The 17,226-nt window shown below is 40.6% G+C and overlaps 1 protein-coding gene across 18 annotated transcripts in view; it reads right to left on the reverse strand.

Annotated features, from left to right (window-relative positions):
• LOC129734539 (erbin-like) overlaps window positions 1–17,226 on the reverse strand; it is a 123,979-nt gene that overhangs the window by 89,200 nt on the left and 17,553 nt on the right. For 15 of the 18 annotated variants that reach the window (XM_055698143.1, XM_055698140.1, XM_055698146.1 and 12 more), the window contains exon 2: window positions 13,910–14,005. The exons of the other annotated variants lie outside the window; for them this stretch is intronic. The gene's annotated coding sequence lies outside the window, so the exon portion shown is untranslated. The remainder of the gene's footprint in view (window positions 1–13,909; window positions 14,006–17,226) is intronic. 18 annotated transcript variants of the gene reach the window in all.

Genomic DNA, 17,226 nt, shown 5'->3' on the forward strand with positions numbered 1-17,226 from the left:
GTACAATTAATTTTGTAAACTTGTACAATTTGTACTTCATAGAAAATATTTTGGCAGAAAAAAACTATGGCACATCCACTATAGCTCCCCACAGTTGCTTATGACATCATTGGAAGTAAAGCATTTTACTAGTGTCCTGGTTTAAGTTTGTACCACAAAAACTAGGTAAGCATTTCTGCTTCATCATCATTTCTTCACATTAGTGGGAAAATATATGTTCATATTATAATGGATACAATTACATCACTGTGGGAAAATTACTTAGGGGTGGGTGGGGGGTGGATTTAGAGAAAAGTGGGACCTAACAGAAGCATAGTATTACAGAAAGCTTTTTTAGGGTAAAATACAGCTATCACCTTCAGGATGGTTGGCATACACAAAATCTACTTTACCACAGTTCTCTAAGCAACACATCCTGCCAGCTCAGCACATGCTGATAGTGATGGAGGATGGAGTGGAGTGGAGACGCTGTGGCCAGGCTCTGTAGTGCTCCCTGCAGGAACGGGAACTTGATGGTACCACACAGCTAATAAGCTGCATAGCAGTTGTCACATGAAGAATCCATGAGATGTCCATGGCTGAGTCAACCATTGTGATGAAAATGCCTCAGATGAAATAATCTCATTGTAATACCAACACACACCTCCATCCCAAAGTTACCTACCTCCAAGGTATTACCACTCCTCAGTGGGCACATACCAATCAGTAACAAAAATATGCATGACTAGAGTCACTCAAGTGCCACCTAAATGTATAAAAAAAAGGACTAGTCCTGGACTGAAATAAGTCCAAAGGGGGTAAACTGTTGTCTAAACTCCTGAATTACTATACTCTGATTTAGTGTTTAACTATATGTTAAACAAATCTGTGCACAAAGTTTAGGCCAAGCTGACTCACTTTCTAAAGTTGTTATGAATGAAGGGACTTTTAATCAAGGGAGTCAGCCTTGGGAAGGATGAGAAGATAGTGAAAAGAACACCATTATCCAAGTTACGCAGAAAGAAGCCTTCAAGTGAGGAAAGTTCTGGCCACAAGAGGACACAAGTTAATAAGGTGTTGCAATCCACTGACATCAACAGAAAATTGGTTGAAAATAGGACAAATAGTGGTAGTGGGAGATTGTGACCTCCGACTCAAATAGACCCCCTGAAAGAGGGCAAGACCCCATGCTTGAGGAGCATGCGTAGTTAGCAGAGAACTTCAGCAGTGCTATCTGAGGATGCGTACTAATTTGCATTAGAAGCAAGAAACTTGTAACCGATCCTGTGTATGATAACGAATATGCAATGAACTATGAAGTATAAAAAGTGGACAAATGAGGGGAGAAGTTAGGGAAGACTCCATCGTAACTTCTGGGATCAGTTGACAGGCTGAACCTGTCTTCTCCCCCATAGGGATGCCTATTGGGTAAGAATTTTATTCTATGACTAATTCAAACTAGCTGTTATTGTGTTGTTTTAAGCTTGCTTTGCAGTCAGTGTATTATCACCAGGAATCTTCAAACCTTACTCTGTCACAAACTCACATTTTGTATAATAAAAATCTTCAGCTGAAGTTCATTTTGTGTAAGTCCCTGGAGATCTGAGTAGTTGTTATAAGGGATTTGACTCAGTGATGCTGTCAGCAGGGGTCCCCGAGTAGGTTAATCAAATCACCCTCCGATACAGTGGGCTGTTAAAATGCAGGTAGCGAACAGACTAGTTGGACACAAGGGTCTCCTCTTTCTTGGGAAACTGACAGGCCAATCAAATATAAAGGGTTTGAGGAACCTCCCCTTCTTAACATGACAAACATTAAGAAAAACACGAAAAAAATAAATAAAAGGAGAAAACAGTCAATTAGGTCTGGATCTGAGTGACATAGAAACTGTATCTTAACTGAAGAAATAGACGCAGACATTCTTGAACCAAAAACTACATTAGCCAAGACCTTCAAAGACAACTGTCAAAAGGAAGTTTGCTTGCATAAATTAGTTAGCACTTAATTCTCTCTCCACTGAACAGTGTAGCTGGAAAAGAAGAGAGAGGAAAGAGGAAGAGGAAAGGAAGCCAGAATACGCCATACTATTTAAATGTTAGAAGTATTCTCTGCATACTTTTCCTCTGAACCACCATGTTTATGGCACTGTATAAGAAGCATTTATTTGCTAGTTGCTGAATTGACAAACAGGATCAAAGAACCGCTTATACAATGCAAGAGGGCGTTTCCTAATACCTAGCCTTTGCATAGAATCAAATAAATTTGCCTAGATGCATTCAGGATGAATACTGTTTTCCTTAAACTATCTAATTCTGGCCATGTGACAACCAGGAAGCTTATGCAAGCCAAGCCTATGATAACCTAATCTGGTTTTAGACAGACTCCATTAGCAGTGTGCACATTTTAAGTGACTAATTACTATCCTCAAACTAAAATAACATTCAGCAAAGCATTCTAAAATATTTTAGTGTTGAATGCCCATGGGCCTGAGAATCGTTTCACCTATCAAAATAGCTTGTCCATACCTCTTCTACACTACAGGGAACACCAAGCTGACAGAACAACAGGTTTCCAACATGCATTGCCAAGATAAAAAATATCTTGTGCTGACTGGATTAACCTTCACAGCTGAACCACCTGAGATATACTTGAGCAGGCACTTCATGCCAGAACTTGTCAATAGAACTAGGAAGGGGGAGATTTGGGCCAACATTTATTGCTACAAGGAGAAATGAATCAGCAAATCAAGAGGGCTCACAGAGTAAATATGTAAACCAGAGCTTATATAAGAAGCACGGAATGTGTCCAAAACCTATTGAAATAAAGAAGCCACAAGAATATTGAAAGGATGGGAATACAGGGCCCCCTCTTTAGCCAATGTTGTTTTCTTTATTCAGGTAGAAGTTCTGAAGGCAAGACAACACACACATAATTGGTATTAAGGAGCCTCTACCCAAAAGGGTTGCAAAACATCAGAAACACTTCCTAGGTCTCTTATGATACCTACAGTAAATACTTCACCATAACATGCATTCAACCATTCAAGATCTGCTTGCAGCCACAAGCATACCACAAAGCCAATATTTGCTTCCTAATCCTGTTCTTTTTAGCTAGCATATTCTTGCCTTTCATCTTTGCTAACCTGTTTTATTAAAAAAAAACCACTTTCCTCATGTATTGGGTTTTGTCCTGATTTCGTCTGGGATAGAGTCAATTTTCTTCTTGGTGGCTGTGTTTTGGATTTGGTGTGGGAACAGTGTTGATAACACACTGATGTTTTTGGTTGTTGCTGGGTAGTGTTTGTATTGGGTTTGGGACTTCTTGGTTTGTCAGGCCCTGCCAGCAGGTATGGCTGGAGGGGCACAAGAAACTGGGAGGGGACACAGCCAGGTCAGCTGAACTGAACTAACCAAAGAGGCATTCCATACCATGGGACGACATGCTCTGTATATAAACTGGGGTGGTGGTGGGGTGAGGTGTTGGCCAGGGCTGGCCAATCGTTGATCATTGCTCGATCAACAGGGACTGGGTAGGCATCTAGGCATCAGTCAGCAGGTGGTAAGCAGTGGTATTCTGCATCACTAGTTTTCTTTTCTCCCTTCCCTTTGGATCTTATTCCTCGCCCCTTCTCTCTTTATTATAACTGTTATTATTATTATTTTGGTTTTATTTCTCTCAATTATTAAACTGTTCTTATCTCAACCCTCATGTTTTACTTTCCTTTCCAATTCTCCTCCCCACCCCCCTGAGTGAGGAGGGAGGGAGGGGCTTTGTGGCAGTTACCAGCAGGGGTTAAACCACAACAGGTTAGCATGGCAAGGTTGGGGGGGGACGGGGACACAGCTACAGGGGTGGCTTCTGGAAGCCTGGTAGAAGCTTCCCCCATGTCCAATGGAGCCAATGCCAGCTGGCTCCAAGATGGACCTACTGCTGGCCAAGGCTGAGCCAATCAGTGACGGTGGTACCACCTCTGGGATAGCGTATTTAAGAAGGGGGAAAAAACTGCTGTGCAACAGCAATTGCAGTTGGAGAGAAGAGTGATAATATGTGAGATCAACAACTCTGCAGACACCAAGGTCAGTGAAGGAGGGGCAGGAAGTGCTCCAGGTGCCGGAGCAGAGATTCCCCTGCAGCCAGTGGTGAAGACCATGGTGAGGCAGGCTGTCCCCTCTGGATTTGGCATCCAGCCAAGGTCAACCCACCATACCCCACAAACGTTTTCATATGAAAGTTGCAACATTTGTACTATCTTTTCATAATGGTTCCTAACTTAATTCTCTTAGGGCACCTGTATTTCCAAGCACATAATTTCTACAATACTGTTAAGCATTTTAGACAGTATTTTTGCTATTAAAATATTTCCCCTCTCAGAAGTCAAGCATTTTGTGTGGACATTTGCAAATATTTGTGAGCATGTTCTACCTACATTCTTGAATCAGAGCAAGAGATGGAGAGAGGAGGGTGAAAAACACATTTGTTCAATGGTCCTAACTAGAACCAAGACTATATTAATATCAATCTTATCCTACTGGAGATACTACTCCAGTCTAAGATCAAAATATACTGTGATCTATATAAAGATTTTTGCAATGCTTCAATTAAGTATACACTTACTAAAAAAACTCAACATCATTCTGGTTATATTGTTCATATAATTCTTTATGAGGAGCTATGTGCTTCTGCCATTAAATTAGGGGATTAAAAAGAAGTTTAAATAAAAAAACCTTCAGTCTCAGCATTCCCCAAAAACATACCACTAGCAACTAAACTTTTGTAGATGTAACAAGCATACAAAACCAAAACAATACATGCTTTCAACTGCAAAAAAAATTCCCAATCATATTAACCTTTTGCTGGATAGAATAAAAGCATTTAAGTTAGCTTACCCAGGGTAGAAGTATTTGTTTCAAATTGCTTTTATGTTTTGCACAGAGCTACCTGAATAGATTACCATAAAATGGGAGTTTACTGCCTTGAATACATTATGTAGCATTCAAAATAAGAGTAATGCAGAAAACTATACCAAAAGCAATGGAAGCCAGACTGCCTATATGCAACTGCTTACAAAGAACTATATGAACATGTCAAAGCTACAGATACACAGACCATGTTCTGTGACCCGAGTGTGACAGACCCATCCCACTGCAGCAAATAACCCTAGTGCTTCTTGCCAGAAAACAGCCACAACTCTTACACATCTTCCCTACAAGCTATTGTAATACAAATTCAGCAATTAAAACTTTGTCATTCTTGTATGTGAGGCTGAGAGAAGATATTAGTACACTGTAGAGTAACTGAAACAGTAAGTGCACTCAAAATATTTCTTTCCCTTTATCTCCTTCAACAGATCTGGACAGTCACCTACCCAAATCACTCCACCACTGCCAATTCACACCATAGGAGTCTCAATTTGTTTCTGAACTTGGACCACAGAATCCACCAATCAGGACACAAAACTGAGTTTATATAATCATCCACATGGACTTGTGAAAAAAAATTAAGAAGTGTTTTCAAGATGATGGGTATAAGAGTCCTTGTGAAGTGTATTGGGTCTGGCTGCGGTGGAGTTAATTTTCCCCACAGCAGCCCTCACAGTGCTGTGCTTTGTATTGGTAGCCAGAAAGGTGGTGATAACACACCAGTGTTTTGGCTACTGCTGAGCAGTGCTCCCACAGCATCAAGGCTGTCCCTCCAACCTTTCCCCCTCACCAGTAGGCTGGGGGTGGCAAAACCTTGGGAGGAGACATAGCCAGGACAACTGACCCAAACTGACCAAAGGGATATTCCACACCATACCATATCTGCTCAACAATGAAAGCTAGAAAAAAGGATACCCACATAGCCTGCTGATGGGAAGTAGAAAATAACATCTTTTATTTTCCCTTGCTTCTGCATGACTTTTGCTATTGCTTTATTAAACTGCCTTTATCTTGACCCATGAGGGTTTTTTCATCTTATTCCCCCCCACCCCCATCCTGCTGAGGAGGGGAGTGACAGAGCAGATGGGTAGGCACATGGCATCCAGACAAGGTCAACCCACCATACCAAAACAGTTTCACATCTACACATTAATTTTGTTTTAATTAGAATTAAACATAGGAGATACAGAAGTGGTAATGTAACCTTATCACAGCAACCACCACTCTACAATTATTCATTTTTGTCCTCTGCCAAATCTCAAAGTAATACAGAGAAAGCAGTGTGCCAAAACACAAAAAAGGTATATCATATCATCCTTCTATTGATATTGAAAATAATATAGCAAGAAACCTAAAACTCTGTCACAAGACCTAAAACTGTCACAAGCAGGAATTACATAGGCAATGGGAACCATCAATATACAAGCAGGAACCCCAAAGTCCAAGGAGGGAGCTGTTAGTGATAGAAAGTTTAGAAATAACTAGATTAATAGAATATGAAAAATTTAGAATAATTAAAACTCTCATTGTATGTACAAAGAGGAACTTCACAATACGACTCTGCAAATTAGGCCCGGTCCTGGGGCCCTTTGTACTGATAAGGTGGACCTGGGATGCTCTGTGTGCTGATAAGAAGACACTGGTATGTGAACATCTGTGCCTTGAGATAGGAAAACTGGATCTGTCCTGTTTTATGGTTTGGAAGAAACTTGAGACACGACTGAGTCTGCGCAAAGAGTGAAGGTGAAAAGTTCAGAGTGAGGGAGACTACTAAGCCTTCATCCTCAAAGACCCCCAGGACCCCCACCAGGAGACAGTGTGCAAGCGCAAATGGGAGGAAACTTATGTTAATGACTTCTTGGTAGACTGATTATCCTAACCCAACCTATTATCTGGCATCTATTGAATATGTATGAATGTATACTTTAAATCACACGTGTGTGGATAACTGGCTAGCTGAAAAAGGTCACATAGACATAGTCCAGCTGGCTGGACAAAAATACACATCGCTCTCAGCTTATCTGAAGTAAAGCAAAATACACTGTCTTTGGCTGTCCTTGTTACACAATAACAGGAAGATCGCGGTGGGAAAAGAATGTTGCAGGTGGGAACAGATAACTACAGAAGAGAAACTAGGGGCGGGCTTGGTGTTTAGGCAACTAACCAATAATGAGCTTAACTTTTGTAATATGTATGAGCTAATTATAAGAAGGCATAAAAGGTGACTGTAAGAGACAATAAACGAAGTCTGCTGATCACTCATATTGAGCGACTGTGTCTTCCCTCCGTCGCGACAAATGGCGCCCGAACAGGGACCCTAGAGAGGGCTGAACCTGCGAGCCACGGTTCGACGGAGATTCGGGTACCGGTCCTGAAAGCAGCGCAGGAGGCGGAAGGGCACAGTCCCCGCGCCCGGGAGCACCTACAGAGGGTCCCGCCGGCCACGCGTCGCCGAAGTCTCGCAAAGGCTGCAACAGCGCTGACGAAGGTGTGGAGAGACAAGCAACGTATGATTCGCTCATATGCTTTTTAGAAAAGCGGAGCGTTCAGGACATAGATTGTAAAAAGGAATTACTCGGGTTATTAGCGTATGGGATAGCATCCGGGACCCCCGCGGCAGCGGCGAGCGGCGGCGCGGCCCGGCAGGCCCCTTCCCGGCCGCGGTTTCTCTCCGAGGCTGCACCCCCCCCCCCCCTCCACCCCCCCCCCCGCTCCGATCGGCGCCATGGCGATGCAAGCGGCCAAGCGAGCTGACATCTGGCTGCCCCCAGAGGTCAATCGGACCCTTTATATTCGGAACCTGCCGTATAAAATCACAGCGGAGGAAATGTAGGATATTTTTGGGAAATACGGACCTATTCGACAAATCAGAGTTGGAAACACTCCTGAAACAAGAGGAACAGCTTAAGCTTCTGAAGGAAAAATACGGAATTGAGTGCAAACCCACCAAAAAAAGTGCTTCAGATGTCCCCTACAAGAAATGGGTTTCTGCCTTGAACTAGCAAACATCTCTGTGCTTAAAGAGAAGCCTTTTTGCCTTGATGGAGATAATTTATTCTGTATTCTGTATTTATGATGTATTCTGAATGTGGAAATTGGTTGGGACTAGGAGGCTGGCTTAAAGGCATTTTGCAAACGGGATTATTATTTTTGATCGTTATTGTAATAATAGTTTCTTGATCAAAACCAGCCAACACTATTTGTAAGCATTAGGCATATGTGGAAGAGAATGCCTTTATTTGAATCAGCAGTTAAGGTGTAGTTTAATCTGAGGCTGTGGTTTTATCTGCTTCTGGTGAATTTTTGAAGTGATGAAATCAGAGATACAAGGTATACTAAGAGTTATGAGGTAATAAGGTAATAATCTAAGTAAGGGTGCTGTCTTTTATATCTACAAGTGCAATATGCTTTTATGTAGCAGAGAGAAACTTTGACAATAATGTTGCTTGAGCGAGATGTGCATGTGACAACTTGGGAAAAGGGATATCACAACTGGAGTGCAACAGTGTTTCTACGTCTGGCAGAGTGAAATCTTTCAAGACCTGAGTTTAGACAGTCTAAAATAAATTGTTAGTATTCAGAAAACCCATCTTAGGCCTCTTTTGCTTACATAGTGTTATGGAAGTCAACTGCTATTGTAGAGAATTAATGATTTTTTAATACATATTAACGAATACTACTATTTTAACTTGAGGCAGTTGAGTGAGAAATACTCACGTGTAGCATTTGAGGGAATGTCAGCATAAATCGCACTTACAGTAAGACTGCATTTTTAATTACTGTACTCGTTAAGATTCGATGATGCCATAAAGCTAAGGCCTTTTATCACAGATTGGTTCTGAACTAAAAGGTGTGTGCACATGTAGATATGCACATTTGTGTTATTTTCCTTAATTGGCTACAAAATAATATAATTAGGTTGGGGACTAGATCTTGGGAATTTGTCTATTATACTTCTGTTTGTTAAGGAACGTGCATAACACACAGCACCCATGTAGGCTTGGCTTGTGGCATAGTTGTCAAATTTAGCATAGACATTCAGACAGATAAGCAACGTACTCTTCTTGTGTGTATCACCTACAAGCCATCATGGCTTAGTGTGTAAATCTGTATGTAACTATTGAAAAATCCCCTTATGAATGTATATAGCTTAGAACTAATTTTTTCCCTTTGTTAATTCTTTGATATCAATGAGGTATTCTTCAGAAAATGTATGGACTGGTTGGTTGCATAAGGGCAGTTGTTATTTGGACAGAAAATTGTTAATGGTCAGGGATTTTCCACTAAAATATTTGCAAATATTCCTAGTCAAACATCAGTTTGGTTTCTTTTTCGGGTTTGAGCTTGCATTAGTCCATGTTCAGAACTTTAAAATTACCTTTGAATTTTTTAAACTTTTTATATCACTGGAACAGAAAGAGCATCTAAATTAAAGCTTCAAGCTAACTTTATTTTTCAAGTATTTCAGGAATTATACTTCTGAACTGAGATTTTATAAGTTGGCTGTGTATTTTCCTGTGTTAACACGCTGTTATTGAAAATGGTCGACCAAGCCTATGTCGCCCAAAATAAAAACAGGGGAATTGTGGATAACTGGCTAGCTGAAAAAGGTCACATAGACATAGTCCAGCTGGCTGGACAAAAATGCACATCGCTCTCAGCTTATCTGAAGTAAAGCAAAATACACTGTCTTTGGCTGTCCTTGTTACACAATAACAGGAAGATCGCGGTGGGAAAAGAATGTTGCAGGTGGGAACAGATAACTACAGAAGAGAAACTAGGGGCGGGCTTGGTGTTTAGGCAACTAACCAATAATGAGCTTAACTTTTGTAATATGTATGAGCTAATTATAAGAAGGCATAAAAGGTGACTGTAAGAGACAATAAACGAAGTCTGCTGATCACTCATATTGAGCGACTGTGTCTTCCCTCCGTCGCAACACACGTGCACAAAGATATCGGGGCAGCAGGTGCTTTTGGAATTATCCACCCTGATACCTGCGGGTGAATTAAACATACCTGCTTTATAAGCTATCCTGAGTTATAGAGTTTAATTCCGCACATCATTAGCACTGATGCAGATGAGCTCAAAGATAGGGAGCCTTCTGACAAAAACGTGTTAACAGTGAAAAGAAACAAATTGTTGCAGAGATAAGACTCAAGGATACTAGAAATATGAGTAAAAGAAGGGTAAAGGTAATTGTGGTAGTGGGAGATCGTGACCTCCTACTCAAATGTCTGCCCGCATCTGCCCCCCCCCCCCTTCCCCCCCCCAGGAGGTGGATTCCCTGCTTGGGAGCATGTGTAGTGAATTAAAAAGGAGCTGTACCTGTAAATCGAAGCAGGAAAGAAACTGACCAATAATTAGTTTGGGGGCACAGACTTTGGGCAGAACTAACCAACTGAACTGTATAAATGTGCACTGTGAGTTGAACTAGATGTGCAAGTTAGGAGGAGCAATCCCCCTTGCACCCAGTGCTGCCATAAACATACCTGTTTCATAACCTTCTATGGGTTGTGAAGTTTATTTCTGCAAGTCACTATGCCAGCTAAGAACAAAACATACGCATTGTTAGCAAGCTCGAGTCCAAAACAGCTCCCTTTCTGTTACTGGTATAAATGGAGTTTTAATGTAGTTATCAGGTTAACAAAATGTACCTAAATCAATAAACAGTTATGTGCAGGACCTCAACTAGATGACTTGCTCTTAAAGCACTGCTGTTCTGGTGAGTCTGAAGCACATTCTCTGAAAGATAATCTGTGCTGCCTGCACCATCACAAATACTCCCACAACCCTCGTAGGGAAATACAACTCTTAGCAAAAGATGAGGCTTTAAAAAAGCTGCAATTATTTTAATTGGACCTTCCAGCTGCCTTTCATTTAGCTTAACATGAGGTTTTATTGAAAGTCTGCAATCTTTCCATTGTAGCCCTATGTTTGGGTTAATACCTAGGTTATAGTAATAGCTTCATTGTGCTAGTCTGGTTACTTTGTATAAATAATGCATGCCTTACTAACGACTATGCCCTTGAAGAACTAGAAGACTGATAAGAAGGGAACATCTCACCCCATAAGTTGCCAACAGCCCATTAATTGCAACAAAGACAAGTAGTCAGCAGAATGAGACAGAAACTAGGGGAAAGGGAAAGGCAGCAGGGGGAGATCACAACCTCCAACTCAATTAAAGATGGAAAGACTTGCCCCCCAACCCCTGCAAGGAGCATGTGTACTAATCTACATGGCAAGCAAGGCTAATTTGAATATAACTAACCAATGAGTGTGAATTTAGGTGGGCTTTGCTAATCCTTTAACAAGACAAATAATACACTGTAGTTTGTGTGGTGTGCTAGCTTTGTGGATTTACCACCTAGCACCCATCTCTGTGAAGACATGAAATAAATATCTTGGCTCTGCATGTAGAATTGGTTTATTGCACACCAGGTACCGGACCGTGCTTGTGGGACCAACAGCAGCCATTGGCAAGAGCAGAGACAGTTGCTTACAAGTAGTCGGATCTATTTCTGAGAAGGTTAGTCTGCCTGGTGAGCTTTTGTGGAATATTGCCAGAGTGTATGTCGAGGATACAAAATTTTATTATGTAGTCCTGGCTAGTAGGCTGGAATAATGCAGTAAGTCTAAGATGTATATAGAAGATAACCATAGCCTCATCTTGACAACATTTGTTGGGGCCAGTTCACATAAGGTGCCAAAATACAGAAGATGCACACCACCACCACCACCCTCCAAAAAAAGAAAAAAGTGTCTAATAAGTCTAGGTAGGTTGATAACTAGAATCTTTCTTTCAAGAATCTGGTTCCTGAGGAACGTTTTATTTAGCATTCTTTTTTCAGAAAGGATTCACCATACAGACACAAAACTGAGTTTTGTGATTCCTAAAACTTCTAAGACAAAGAACAGCAAGAGAATCACCATTAAAATAACTGTTTCTGCCACTTCCAGAACACACTGTGACATTTAGCAAACTCTAAAATCTCCATACGAGTAGGATTGTTTAACAGATCTCAGCTACCTTTTTCCAAAGCACTGCTGGTATCAGCTTCCTACAGTGCCATGACCAGCACAGCTAGAAACTGAAGGATGCCAGGGTTGATGACTATACTGCTACTTTTCTGGCTTGCTTGGGAATAAAAAAAAAAATTGGGTTGCTGTCCCTTATGGTGGTGGATCTGGAACTTTCCCTCAAGTTTTCCTACTGCTTTCCCACCTACAGTCAAATTTTTTTATGACAAAAATATTAACGTAAGTATTGTATTAAATCAAGTTTATATCTGGCTAGCAACTCCCTTCATACACACCCCATTTAGGAACTGCTGCTCTATAACGTAATGACTGAAACAGCTTTCTTGGCTCTTAAGAGGAGAAGAATACCTTCCTTTTCCCTTGTCTTGCAGTCTTCCACAGTAGGTTAAACTTTCTGTTCAATTTCAGATTTAAGTGGCATCTTTACAGATAGGCAGTGGACTGCTGAACATGCTGAGTCCTCCAGATAACATGTCCAAGTTTGTAGCTACCTCTAGCAAGTCTCAAATTTAGTAGTACCTTCCATTAGTGCTTCAATCACTGACCTTTCCACTATATCCCAGGTAACTAGAAAAAGAATGTAGTAACCGTAGGGTTATATGAACAATTGCACACATTACATGAAAGATGATTATCCAAAGGACTGTAAAAGGGGTCTGGAACATTCCTCTGTCCTCCATTCTTTCCTCCTACTGACAAATAAGATGTTAAACAAGTTCAAAAGAAAGACATCAATTTAACTCCACTGGCAATTGCAATATATTTCCCGTGACCATTAACCATCTTCTTGTTACTAAATCAAAAATTTAAGATTTTTCTCTTTGATAAAAAATTAACTACCCAGGCATAAATGCTACAAGTGCTCAGTGTTGAGCTAGACCCCAAAAGTTAAGGGTTGGGGAGAATGAGTAGGAAAATAAGCATTTTACACAGCTTTAGAAGAAAGATCTTTTGCTCTGACACTTCTTCCTCTATTTTAAGTTTTTCCCATACCAAACTTAATTTCTAAGTCAAACTAACACTACAGCTTACTCCTAGCTTTTTCATTATCACATACTATTTTTTTTTTAATTAAAAAATATACTCTGCCTAATTAACACCAAGAACCAATTCCAACTCAAACCCCTGATGGGCAGGCCACTGTATGAAAAAACACCCATATTACATTTGAGTTATAAACTAATTTCAGAACAGCTATGAACAACCAGGACTTCTCAGAACTAATTTGCACTACTGAATGCACAAAATCATCCCTTAAAGACAATATCTGAAAAAGGACAAGTATTTTTGTGGCTGCAAAGCCAAGTATGAAAACAATCAACTTGGATTTTACTCCACCTACCGCACTTATGAAAATCATGCTGCATTTGAAAAGAAGTTATGAATTAAAAAAAAGAAGAAAATGTTTTCATTGTACTCTGTTTCTAGTCCTCTGTTACTGTTGTTCCTTTTTTCAACAGCTCCACAACATTAAAGATCAGGGTCTGCCTAGCTATATAAAGTTTTGTTTAGCTATTGCAAAAAAGAGTTAGTACTGCTATCAAACACTTCAGACTTTAAAAGAACATATCCTATAGCCCATGCTTAAATCACAGTAATATTATATTATAATCCAAGTGACAGAAACACTGAAAATAGACTCCAGTTTAAGTCTCTGACTCCTCCCCAAAAGAGACAAGACTATCTACAACATAAAAAAAAATTATCTACTTCACATTTTAAGGAAAAAAAAAAACACCAGAAAGATAGATAACTAAAAAAAAAACAAACAAACAAACAAAAAAAAAAAAACCAGAAAAAGTGAATGCAGTTCATATTCCAATCAAAAAAACCCTTGGAGTAGGAGGAAGGCATGTCCTGGCTTCAGCTAGGATAGAGTTAATTTTCTTCTCAGTAGCTGGCAGAGTGCTGTGTTCTGGATTTAGTATGTGAATAATGTTGATAGCAACAACTGAAACAGTAGTGCTTACCCTCAGTCAAGGAGTTTTCAAGTTTCCCATGCTCTACCAATGAGCAGGTATAGAGGATGGAGACAGTGGATTGTTTGATAACCTGCAGCTGTGATCCTGCAGCAAAAAAGTAAACAACTTTGAGGGAGTGTGAGAAGAAACACAGAGGAAACAGAAACAAAGGAGGAATGTGATCTCACCTCTAGAAGACAAGGAGACAGAGCGAACAGCAGAGAGTAGCCTATAGCGAACAGCATCTGGGCATGTGGACAATAGTTTGACCAATAACAAAGCTTTTAGCAGCACGTGTACAGAGTATAAACTTCTAAAAGATGTAATTAACTAACAATAAACATCTTTGCTTCACCATCCTTGCAAAGTCTGTGCCTCAATCGCCACAAATGGTGACCCCGATGTGCTGGTCAATAAGCTGTGGGCCATAAAAGCAGTTGGTGGCGACACCCAGCTGGAGCTGTTCGGTCCAGACCTCGTCACCTCTACAGGTGAGCAGCTGGGGACGTTATGGGTTCACATATGTCAAGTGAAGAAAAATCGATATGCAGTATGATAATGAAAATACTGGAGAGGAGAGGGGTGAAGTATGACAAAGCAGCTATGAAACTTTTGCTTGCCTGGCTGCACAAGCAGGGACACGCTGCAGATGCCACAACAGCATTTCGCACTCAGCTTTGGGAAGAAGCAGGAAAGATGCTTTTTGATGCAGCATCAAAGGCAGATTCTACGGCAACCTCTTCTTTGACAATGTGGGACTTAAGTGGGAGGCTCACGGAGCCCCAAACTGATGGTGTAGCTCGACTAAACTAGAATCTGCAAAATCTTTGTGGACCCATCACCTACAAAAAAAGGTAAGCAGTCGGGAACGATGGGAGGGGAGTTATCCCAAGATGAACAGCGCAACCTGGACGTATTGCGACAGCTGCTTGCAGCTCAGCAACAAGCTGTGACAGGTCCACAGCTAGTGACTCTGTTAGAATGGATCTGTAACAAAGTACCAGACTTTCCACCTGATGACAATTTGCAAATTCCTGCCCAGCAAGCGGCAGACAATTGTATGATACTGCCACAGAGGGGGACTCTATGGCGGGAATGCATTTAGCAACTTGGTGGCAAATTCTGGCTACTCTTCGCCAAGTGTCGACTAATTCTACTAACAGTGCTAAACCAGAGTGGCAGCCTCTGCAATACGAGGCTGTTAAAGAGTTAAGCAAAGCAATGCAGGAAGGGGGGAATTCATAGTACATTTGCTATGTCCCTTCTTGAAGGGATGGCAGAGCCTTATACACTCACACTGCATGATTGGATGTTATTACTTTGTATGGTACTAACTCTGATACAGTATATGATGTGGTTATCTGATTTTTGTGAGCTATGTGTAGTGGCCTTGATTGAAAACCTTAATCAGGGAATTGCTGCTAACTATGAGCAGTCAGCTGGGGAAAATAATTGTGCCGATTCCGTGACTCGGACAAGGTATCCCAGGGACAAATATTTGCAATATTTGCAAATGAAGGAGATGGCTATTAAGGCAGTCCGGATACCACACTGGAGTCTGGGCGAGCCTCTAGTGAGTCATTTCACCACAGTCTTGCAGGGTCCTAGAGAGTCACATACTAACTTTATTGATCGGCTTCAGAATATTTTGCAACAACAAGTGGAGCATGAGGAAGCTCAGGGGTTGCTTTTAAAACAACTAGCTATGATAATGCTAATAAAGATTGCAAGTGGGCATTGCAGCTCTTTTGCAATCGCAACCTCAACATGTGTTAAATATTTATAACACAGAACTCACAGCAGACTGTAACTCTCAGGCTGAGTTCTGGAATGCAGCATAACACATTTTTGCTTCTCTCATCTCTTCTGTAAGAATAGTACACGCCCTTAACTTGCTTAGTAAATTAGGCTGCTAGCTTGCTAAACAAAGTAATACTACAAATGCTACTTTTTTCAAGCTTATTAAGAGATATCAATTCTTACCGTCATATGTTGCTACAGAACTGAGTTGCTATTTATTTTTATTGTTAGCACAGGGACATGGGTGTGAAGACTTTGATGGGATGTATTGCATGAATCTGAGTGGCCACTCTGAATCAATCCACAAAAGCATACAAAACTTAAAAGCCTTAAACAAAGATCTGCAGCAAAGCCAGGGGTGGGATACCTTTGGTCTCTTCTCACGGCTGGGAAACTTTGGGCTATGGCTCAAAAGTATTACAGGATTTATTATAATTATCTTCAACCACCTTATTGATGTTTGCCTTGTCTCCCATGCCTTTTTTCCTGTATTCAGCATTTAGTTGATTGTAACATAAATCAGGTCACGGTCACCCAGCTACACACCACCTTTGCCTCATCACAATTCACAGGCAAAGAAGAGGAGGATAGAGAATGTCTGAAGATAGATGTATGAGAAGAGGATGAAGAATGTCTGATCAGACAGGAGATGAGAGAACAGCTGGGTATTGTGAAGAAAAGGAATATAAACATGGTTATCTAGTGTTTAATAGGTGCCTGCATGCTTGTAGTGATATATAGCTATGTAACTGCATGAATGGTTTCTGCCCTGAGCCTGGTGGTACATACAGCTGGAATTTGTATCCAGGCTCAGAGATATAAATATGAGCTTCTCTGTACAATAAGGTGTCTCTGGTTACTTCACAAAAAAAAACCCAAACAAAAAATGAGAAACAAACCCAACCAAAACCCAACCAAGTCACAAAGCAACCAGAACATTTTGAGAAACTTTTATAGTTAACTTCTGCATTTAATTCCAGTAACAATCTAAATGTGTCCATTCAGCGGTTTGTTTAGTTCTAAGTTTTCATTGTATGCTTTCAGGTTCTCTGAAAAGCAGCAATAACAGTTGAACAATTATTTAAAGTAAAACTTTGTTCTACACAATTTCCACTTCCATGATTCAGAACAGAGGCACAGTGGAACATTCGTCCAAGTGCAAGATTTCAAGAGCTTTTAAGTAGGTTTTATCTTTTTCTTTTGGGATAGGAAATGTTTTGTAACAGCTTATATACAGAATATACAAGTCAAAAAGTTTCTCATGCTCATTTATTTGATTAACAGTTTCTGTTAAGATATTTTCATAACATTTCCATACCTTATTGCATGTTCTTATAAGTAATCATAAACCTATGTGTTGACCCCTCTGTATGAAATATGCTGATAACAGAAGTTTTACATTTTATGAACTGTAGAGGAATGAAGGCGGTGGGTTGATTAGCATTGATAATATGCAGCTGTGGCCTTGCCTCAGAGGCAGTGGGTTGATTGACATGGATGGATGTGCAGCTGTAGCTCATTCCTGC

Source organism: Falco cherrug, chromosome W, assembly GCF_023634085.1.
Source record: "Falco cherrug isolate bFalChe1 chromosome W, bFalChe1.pri, whole genome shotgun sequence".
NCBI classification, from domain to species: Eukaryota; Metazoa; Chordata; class Aves; order Falconiformes; family Falconidae; genus Falco; species Falco cherrug.